Source organism: Octodon degus, unplaced genomic scaffold (assembly GCF_000260255.1).
Source record: "Octodon degus isolate 3935 unplaced genomic scaffold, OctDeg1.0 scaffold00094, whole genome shotgun sequence".
Lineage (NCBI taxonomy): Eukaryota > Metazoa > Chordata > Mammalia > Rodentia > Octodontidae > Octodon > Octodon degus.
In genome coordinates, this window is record NW_004524670.1 from 9,579,923 (window position 1) to 9,588,168 (window position 8,246).

The 8,246-nt window shown below is 36.9% G+C and overlaps 1 protein-coding gene across 4 annotated transcripts in view; it reads left to right on the forward strand.

Moving 5' to 3' along the window:
- Positions 1-8,246, forward strand: part of Akap2 (A-kinase anchoring protein 2) — a 553,389-nt gene that overhangs the window by 100,712 nt on the left and 444,431 nt on the right. The gene's annotated exons all lie outside the window — the stretch shown is intronic.

Here is an 8,246-nt window from a genome sequence, read left to right on the forward strand (position 1 = left end):
AATAATAAAATAAATAAATATTGAAAACAACAACAACAACAAAAAAGAATTTAAAGTTATCTTATACTCCTTTCTCTCCCATCACCTGTCATATTTAATTAAATGTGTATAAGGTCTATTTACTAAAATACTGTATATGCATATAGTATCAATGTATCTATTACAAAGGGCAATCTAAATTTATTATCCTTCCCTTTGACCTAATGATGAACAGTTTTAGGAGCCTAACTTTGGAAATATGGTCACATACATGTATAATGACATACTTACAATATTGTTCATTGTAGAATTGTCTGTAACAGAAAAAGAATAGGTTTATTTCACTTACCAGTATAACTTCTAGTTGTATCAATTTGCCAATGAAGGCTTCAAGTTTGTCTTCCTTAATAGCTGAGTAATACACCATTGTATCAAAATGCCACATCTTTTTTATTCATTCTTAGGTAATGGGTATTTTGGTTGCTTCCAAGATTTGGCTATGACAAATTGTGCTTCTATAAACATGGGTGCATATATAGTGATATATATGTTTTTAGTCCTTTTGGGAAAATACCCAGAAGGGGAGGAGCTGGATTGAATGAGATTTCCAGTCCTATTTTTTTTGAGGAGTTTCCACACTGATTTCCGTAGTGGTTGCACCAGTCTCCGTTCCCACCAGCAGTAGAGAAGGGCTTCTTTTTCCCCACAGACTCCACAGCATTTGTTATTAGTTGATTTCTTTGTGATAACCATTCTTTCTGGCATGAAATGGTAGCTCAATGTTGTTTGAATTTGGATTTCTCAATGGCCAGTGATGTGGAGCATTTTTTCAGGTATTTATTTGCTTCTTGTATTTCTTCCTCTGAGAAGTATGTATTCATCTTGGATGCCCATTTTTGGATTGGGTCCTTAAATTTTGGGGCACTAATTTTTTTTAGTTCTTTTTAGAAAAAAGACCTTTGTCTGAATGATTATTGGTTAAGATTTTTTCCCAATTTGTGGGTTGTCATTTTGCACTGTTGGTGATTTCTTTTGATGTGCAGAAACTTCTCAATAAGAGGAGATCTGGGGCTGGCCAGACAGCTCAGTGGACTAAAGCACATGCTTAGGCAAGCTTAGGCAAGCACAGGGATCATGGGTCAACCCCCAGCACCACATGCCATGCCAGCCCCACACCCAGATTCTGGGCATAGTGGCACATGCTTGTAATACCAGCATTGAGGAGGCTGAAAGCAGGAGGATCACCACGAGTTTGAGCTGCATAATGAGACCCTGCAACAACCAAACACATAAATAAACAAATAGGAGGAGGTCTAGTTATTGATTCTTTGGATTATTTCCTGTGCAGTTTTATTTTTGTTCATGAAATGTTTGCTAACCCCTATATCTTCAAGATTTCCACCTACTTTCTCTTTCAGAAGATTTAGTGTTTCTGTTTTAATGTTTAGATCTTTAATCCATTTTTACTTTAGTTTTGTGCATGGTGATAGACTAGGTCTAGTTTTAGCTTTCGGCATGTGGAGAGCCAGTTTTTCCAGCACCATTTGTTAAAGAGGCTATCTTTCTTCCAGTAAGCACGTTTGGCTCTGTTGTCAAAGATAAAATGGCTCAGTGTGTTTATAGTTGTATCTACATCTTCCAATCTGTTCCATTGATCCTTGGTTCTGTTGTTGTTGTTGTTTTTGTCAGTACCATGCTGATTTTATCACCGTAGCTTTGTAGTATAATTTCAAGTCAGGAATTGTAATGCCTTGTCTTTGTTGCCCAGGATTGCCTTTGTTATTCTAGGTCTTTTCTAGTTCCAAATAAATTTTAGGAATGTTTTCTCTACATCTGTAAAGTATGTTGGTGGCATTTTGATAGGGATTGCAAATAAATCTGTACAATAATTTTGGGAGTATGGCCATTTTCACAGCGATAGTTGTTCCTATCCAGGAGCAGGGAATAGCTTTCCATTTTCTGAAATCCTCTTTGATCTCTTTTTTCAGAATATTTTAATTTTCATTGTATAGATCTTTTATTTCCTTAGTTAGATTAATTCCTAGGTACTTCATTGTTTTGAGTGCTATTGTGAAGAGTATTGTTTCTCTAATTTCTCTCTCAGTGTGTTTGTTATCTGTGTATAGGAATGCTATTGAATTTTGGGTATTGACTTTGTAACCTGCTATGCTGCTGAATTTGTTTATTGAATCTATCAGCTTCTTGGTGGAGTGTTTTTGGGTCTTCCAAGTAAAGTATTATGTCATCTACAAATAATGATAGTTTAACTTCCTTCTTTACCCATTCTCATTCCTTTTATTTCTCTCTCCTGTCTAGTGGCTCTAGCTAATGATTCCAGAACTGTATTGAGTAGGAGTGGTGATAGAGGACATCCTTGTCTTGTACCTGATTTAATAGTAAAAGATTTCAGTTTTTCCCCATTTAAAATTGTGTTGGTTGTTTGATTATCATAGATAGCTTTTATCAGATTGAGGTAGAGGCCATCTATTCCAATTTTCTGTAGGGCTTTAATCATGAATGAGTGTTGGATTTTGCCAAAAGCCTTTTTTTCATCAATTCAGATGATCATGTGGTTTTTGGTTTTGGCTTTATTGATATAGTGTATTACATTTATAGATTTGCGGGGCTGGGGAGATGGCTCAGTGGAATAAGCGCTACACTGACATTTATAGATTTGCATACATTGAACCATCCTTGCATTCCTGGGATGAATCCTACCTGGTCATGGTGTATAAGCTTTTTGATGATTTGCTGTATTCTATTTGCTAGGATTTTATTGAGGATTTTTGTATCTATGTTCATGAGGGAGATTTTCCTGTAGTTCTCTTTTATGGTTGAATCTTTCTCTGGTTTTGGTATCAGTATAATATTTACCTCCAGGAATTATTTTGGGAGTATTGCTTCCTTTTCAATTTCTTTACATCTTCTCTAAATTTCTTGTAGAATTCAGCTGTGAACCCATCAGAACCTGGGCTTTTCTTTGTCAGTAAGGTTTTTACTACATTTTCAATTTCATTGGCTGATATATTCAGAGTTTTTATATCTTCTTGTTTAGTTTTGATAATTTGTACCTATTTAGGAATTTGTCTTTGTAAATAGGATATCATGTCTGCATCTTGTACAACAAATAACCACTAGGAAGGTAGTATGCAATGTGTTAATTATTGAAACTGTCCTACCAATTTGATTTGAAACTGTCTCATTGCTATTTATTTCTCAGTAAAATTATGGGGAAAAAAAAGAATTTGTCATCTTCAATTCTGTGAGAGTAAGGATTTTCAGGTAGCTATTGATGAGCTTCTGAATTTCACAGGGTCTGTAGTAATTTCACCCTTTTCATACCTTATTGCTTGAATTTGAATTTTTTTCCTCTTTTTGATGGTGTTAGCTAGGGGACTATCAACTTTATTTAATCTTTTAAAGAACCAGCTTTTTGATTCATTAATTCTTTGTGTTTTTTTCTCCATCTGAATTGCATTAATTTCTGCTCTAATCTTTATGATTTCCTCCTGTCTTTGTGCTTTGGGCTTGTTTTTCTCTTCTTTTTCTAGAAACCTGAGGTGCAGCATCAGGGTATTTAGTTTTTCTTGTTCTGTTTTCCTAAAGTGTGAAATCACTGCTATAAATTTCCCTGTAAGAATGGCTTTCATTGCATCCCACAAATTCTGGTAAGTTGTGCTTGAATTTTCATTGTAGATTGTAGATATTGTTTAATTTGTTTTTTAATTCATCTGTAACCCATTGGTTGCTGAGGAGGATACTATTTAATTTCCATATGTTTATGGAGTTTTTTGGGTTTTTTGGTCATTAATTTCCAGTTTAATTGCACTGTGGTCAGATAATATGCATGGGATGATTTCTGTCTTCTTGAATATACTCAAGCATCATCTATGGACTAGTATGTGGTCTATTTTAGAAAACATCCCATGTGCAGCTGAAAAGAATGTGTATTCAGATGTTGTCAGGTGGAACACTCTGTAAATGTCCACTACGTGCATTTGTTCAAAGGTCTGGTTCAGTTCTGCACCCTCTTTGCTAGCTTTTTGTCTGTGTGACCTATGTTTTTGAGATAAGTGGGTGTTAAGTTCCTCCATTAAGATTATGGTATTGGGTATTACATTTTTCATGGTTTTTAAAATTCATCTTACATAGTCAGGTGCTCCCATATTTGGTGCATACATATTTATAACTGTTATCTCTTCCTCTTGTATTTTTCCCCTAACAAGTATGTAGTGGCCTTCCTTATTTCATTTGATAATTCTTGGTTTGAAGTTGAGACTGTCTGAGAACAGGATTGCTACTTCTGCTTTTTTCTGAGGATATGGGGCATATAGTATTGTTTTCTATCCTTTGACTTTCAGCCTATGAATTTCTTTATGAGTTAAATGTGTTTCTTGTATACAGTATATTGTTGGATTTTGTTTCCTAATCCATTGTGCCAGTCTATTTCTCTTAATTGGTGAATTGAGTCTAATTACATTGATGATTATAATTGATATATATATTGACTTACATTTGTCATGTTATTTTCCTGTTGTTGGTTACCTACTTTTCTCCTGTGTTTAATTGTTTGCCCTATTTGGAGGGTTCTTCCCATTCTCATTCTTGCAGTTGTGCTCATTTTGATCCCTTTCTAGAATACCTTTTAGTACTCTGTGTAGGGTTGGCTTTGTAGTCATGAGACACTTTAGTTGTTCTTTGTTGTGGAAGCATTTCACTTTTCCATTAAACTTGAGAGCTTTGCAGGGTGTATCAGTCTGGGTTGGAATTTTTTTTCCTGTAGGATTTCAAATACGCTACTTCATTCTCTTCTTGACTTAATGGTTTGTGAGGAGAAAACTGCTGTTATTCTGATGAGTTTTCCTTTAAATGTGATGTGTTTCTTTTCTCTATGTTGTGCTTGTGCTGAATTTCTGGGATCTCGATTATTATATGACTGGGTGTGGTTTTAATTGGGTTGATGTTATTTGGAGTTCGATATGCCTCATTTATCTGAATGTCAGATTGTTTCCCTATATTTGGGAAGTTTTCTACTAGTACTTCTGCCTATATTCTTTTTATATCATTTGTGTTGACTACTTTCTCCTTCATTCCTATTAGTCTTATGTTGTTCATCTTTATGTCATCTTGCAGCTGTTGAATTATTATTTCCTGGATCTTAGTTGCTTTTATGATATCTTTCCTTATCTTTTCACTAGATGCAACAGTGTCTTCAAGATCTAAAAGTCTATTTTCACTTTCACTCAGATGGTTTTGCCAGCTTTTACTTACTTTTTTAATTTCCTGAATATCTCTTTGAATCTGCTTCATGAGTTCTTTTTCTTTTCCATATTGTTCATTCAAGGTTTCCATGATTTTTTTTTTTTTTTTTTTTTGGTGGTACTGGGAATCAAACAAGGGATCTTGCATTTGCCAGGCAGGTGCCTATGACAGTGAGCTATCTCCCTAGCCCTTCCATCATTTTTCTATTCTCCTCTATTTTTTTTTATCAGTGTCTTCTTTAAAACACAATAATTATTTCATTATAGTTAACATTTCTTTTTTTTACTTGGGAGATTATTTATGATCTGATTTCCTCTATACCCTTTTGTAGTTGTTTATTTATTTTTCACATGCTATTATATCAGAGATTTCATATGTGTGACTTCCAATTTCTTCTATGCTTGTGTTTCCTGCATTTGCTCTGGGTGGGCTCAGGTCTGAGAATACATTTTTCTCATCTTCGTAATTTTATATTTCAGAGAGAACTCTTTATTTTGATTTCTGTGATACTTTTTTGTGCAAGTTTGATAGTAAATAGCTGTATCACTGTGATCAGAGCCTCTCTGTGTAGAGTCTGTTCTTTAGGTATCTCTTTTGTGTCAGAGATTCTTGTGTTGTGTGCATCCTAAGGTTTTGCCCTCTCTATTGACTGACAGTGAGATATTAGTTTCTGTTTGACACTGTCCTCTGTCCTTTGGCATAGGGCTTTGTTGAGGTTATTACCCAAGAGCCTCCTGGTATTATTACTTAAGAGAGAACATGTGGTTAAGGCAGAAATGTTTTCCTATTTACAGCAATACTAACAATGGGTAGTAAGACTTACCAATTGATAAACTTTGTAACTAATGGGTTTGTATTTTAGACCCTAAGAACAAACATTATGGCTGTATAGCTAAGCAAATATTAAATTAGGAACTTGTATTTAAATTAGTTTCCCTTAATTCTGTCTGATCACCTGTCCATGATGTACCTGGAGTCTTTCAGGCAGGCTAATTCACCCCAGTTACCTGTTGCCACCTCTCTCTCGAGAGGTTGCTCCCATACATCTGGGTCTAGATCTGGGCCCCAATTGGCCTAGCAGTATGCCTCAGCTCACCAGGTCGAGATCTACCAAACTTGATCTCAACTAGCTAGGCCTGGATTGGGTCTGGCTTCAGGGCTTGGCTTCTTCCTGCTGTGGCCTGTGGAAGTGAACCTGCTGTACCCCACTGGCTAGATGTTGTGGTCCTGGTTTTGCTCACTGGGTTTTGCCCTTAGCCTCTCTGAAGGAAGTTCTGCTGTAGGATCTCAAGCCTCCTCCTCCTCCTCTTCCTCCTCCTCCTCCTTCTTCTCCTCTTCCTCTTCCTCGTCTTCCTCCTCTTCTTTCTCCTCCTCCTCCTTCCCTTCCTCCTCTTCCTCCTTCTCTTCCTCCTCTTCCTCATTCTCCTCTTCCTTCTCCTTCTTCTTCTTCTTCTTTTTTTTTGTACTGGGGATCAAACTAGGGATGCTGCGCTTGTCAGGCTATACCCCTGGCCCTATGTGTACACATTTTCTTGTAGGTGTATTTATTATCACTGGGAAGATATATGAGAAACCTCCTTCCCTTTCATATGGAACTTGGATGGCTGAAAGATAAGCATGGAGGAAGAACTTTTATTATAATATACTGTAGGGCCTTTTGATTTTGGGGCCATGTGAACTGATACAAATAAATATGTAAATAAATACACTTTAAATTTAAATTTTTTCATCTGACCCTTGACAATCTGGCTTTAGACTTCTTACTACATTTCACCACCTCTTTAGTGGAAGAATGGAATGGTGGTGTTGACCCAAACCCCATTGTTGAGCTTCTGTGAATCAGGCTGTCTACAGAACATAACCTGAGAACCCTGGAGAGGAAAAAGCTTACTTTATCTTCTTCTGGGAAATGCACACCTCAGAGATCAGTCCAGACCATGCTAGCCCACATGAGAAGGTTATCTTGGTAAGAGCAGCAACTTTCTTCCCTTGTCATGTCTGTGTTTTCTCCACATTCATGTTAAAATACTAACTTAAATATGATGGTAGCAGGAGGGGGCCTTTGGGAGATGATTTTTCAAGAGAGTAGAGCTCTCAGGAAAGGGATTAGAGCCTGTGTAGAAAGATACAAGAGAACTTGTTTCCTCTTTCTCCTTTATACACAGTATGAGGGTACAAGGAGAAGATGCTGCTCTGCAAGTCAGAAAATGGGCCCTTGGAAGACATTAGGTCTGCTGGCATCTTGCTATTGGACTTTCCAGCTCCAGAACTGTGGGAAATATCTGCTTGTCATTTAAGCCACCCTATCTATGGCATATTTCTTATGGCTGCCTGAATAGACGAAGACACCCCTATTCCTACAGCTTCATTATTTGAAATATAGCCAAAACAGTGACCTAAACTAAAGCTATATGCAGCTGACCTTTTCCTAAGTGTGGCTAGGGGGCCCTTTTATGGAAGGAAAGCATAGATTGAGGTGGAAGGAGCTAACAGCACTTCAGATGTCCATAATTTCCTCTTAAAGGCCCATCTCTCCCAGGCAATGAGGGCTGTCCACTCAGCCATGGTGATCTTCTCTCATAAGCACCTATAAATCCTACTGTGAAAGCCAGAACCATGCCCAGAGTTAACCTTGTTGGCCATTCACCTTGGCACACATGGTCATGCTATGTCCACGCATTAACTCAGTTCACGTAAACTTTCAATAAATGTCTATTGAACACTCCTTTTCTTCCTCACTGCAAGAGAACAAAAAGGTAATAGAGACCCTATGACTGGCTTCAAAGAACTCATGGATCAGTAAGAAATAGTTGTGAGGAGGGAGACCTCCAAACTAGGCTGGAAGGAACAGAAGAGCTGGTAAGGACACTAGCATGAGGCATAAAAATGCCAAAGGAGATTTCTATGGGGAACAGATAGAAGAAGGACATTCTTTTTTTTTTATTTTTTTTATTTTTTTTATTTTTTTAAATTTATTTGAGAGAGAGAGAGAGAGAGAGAGAGAG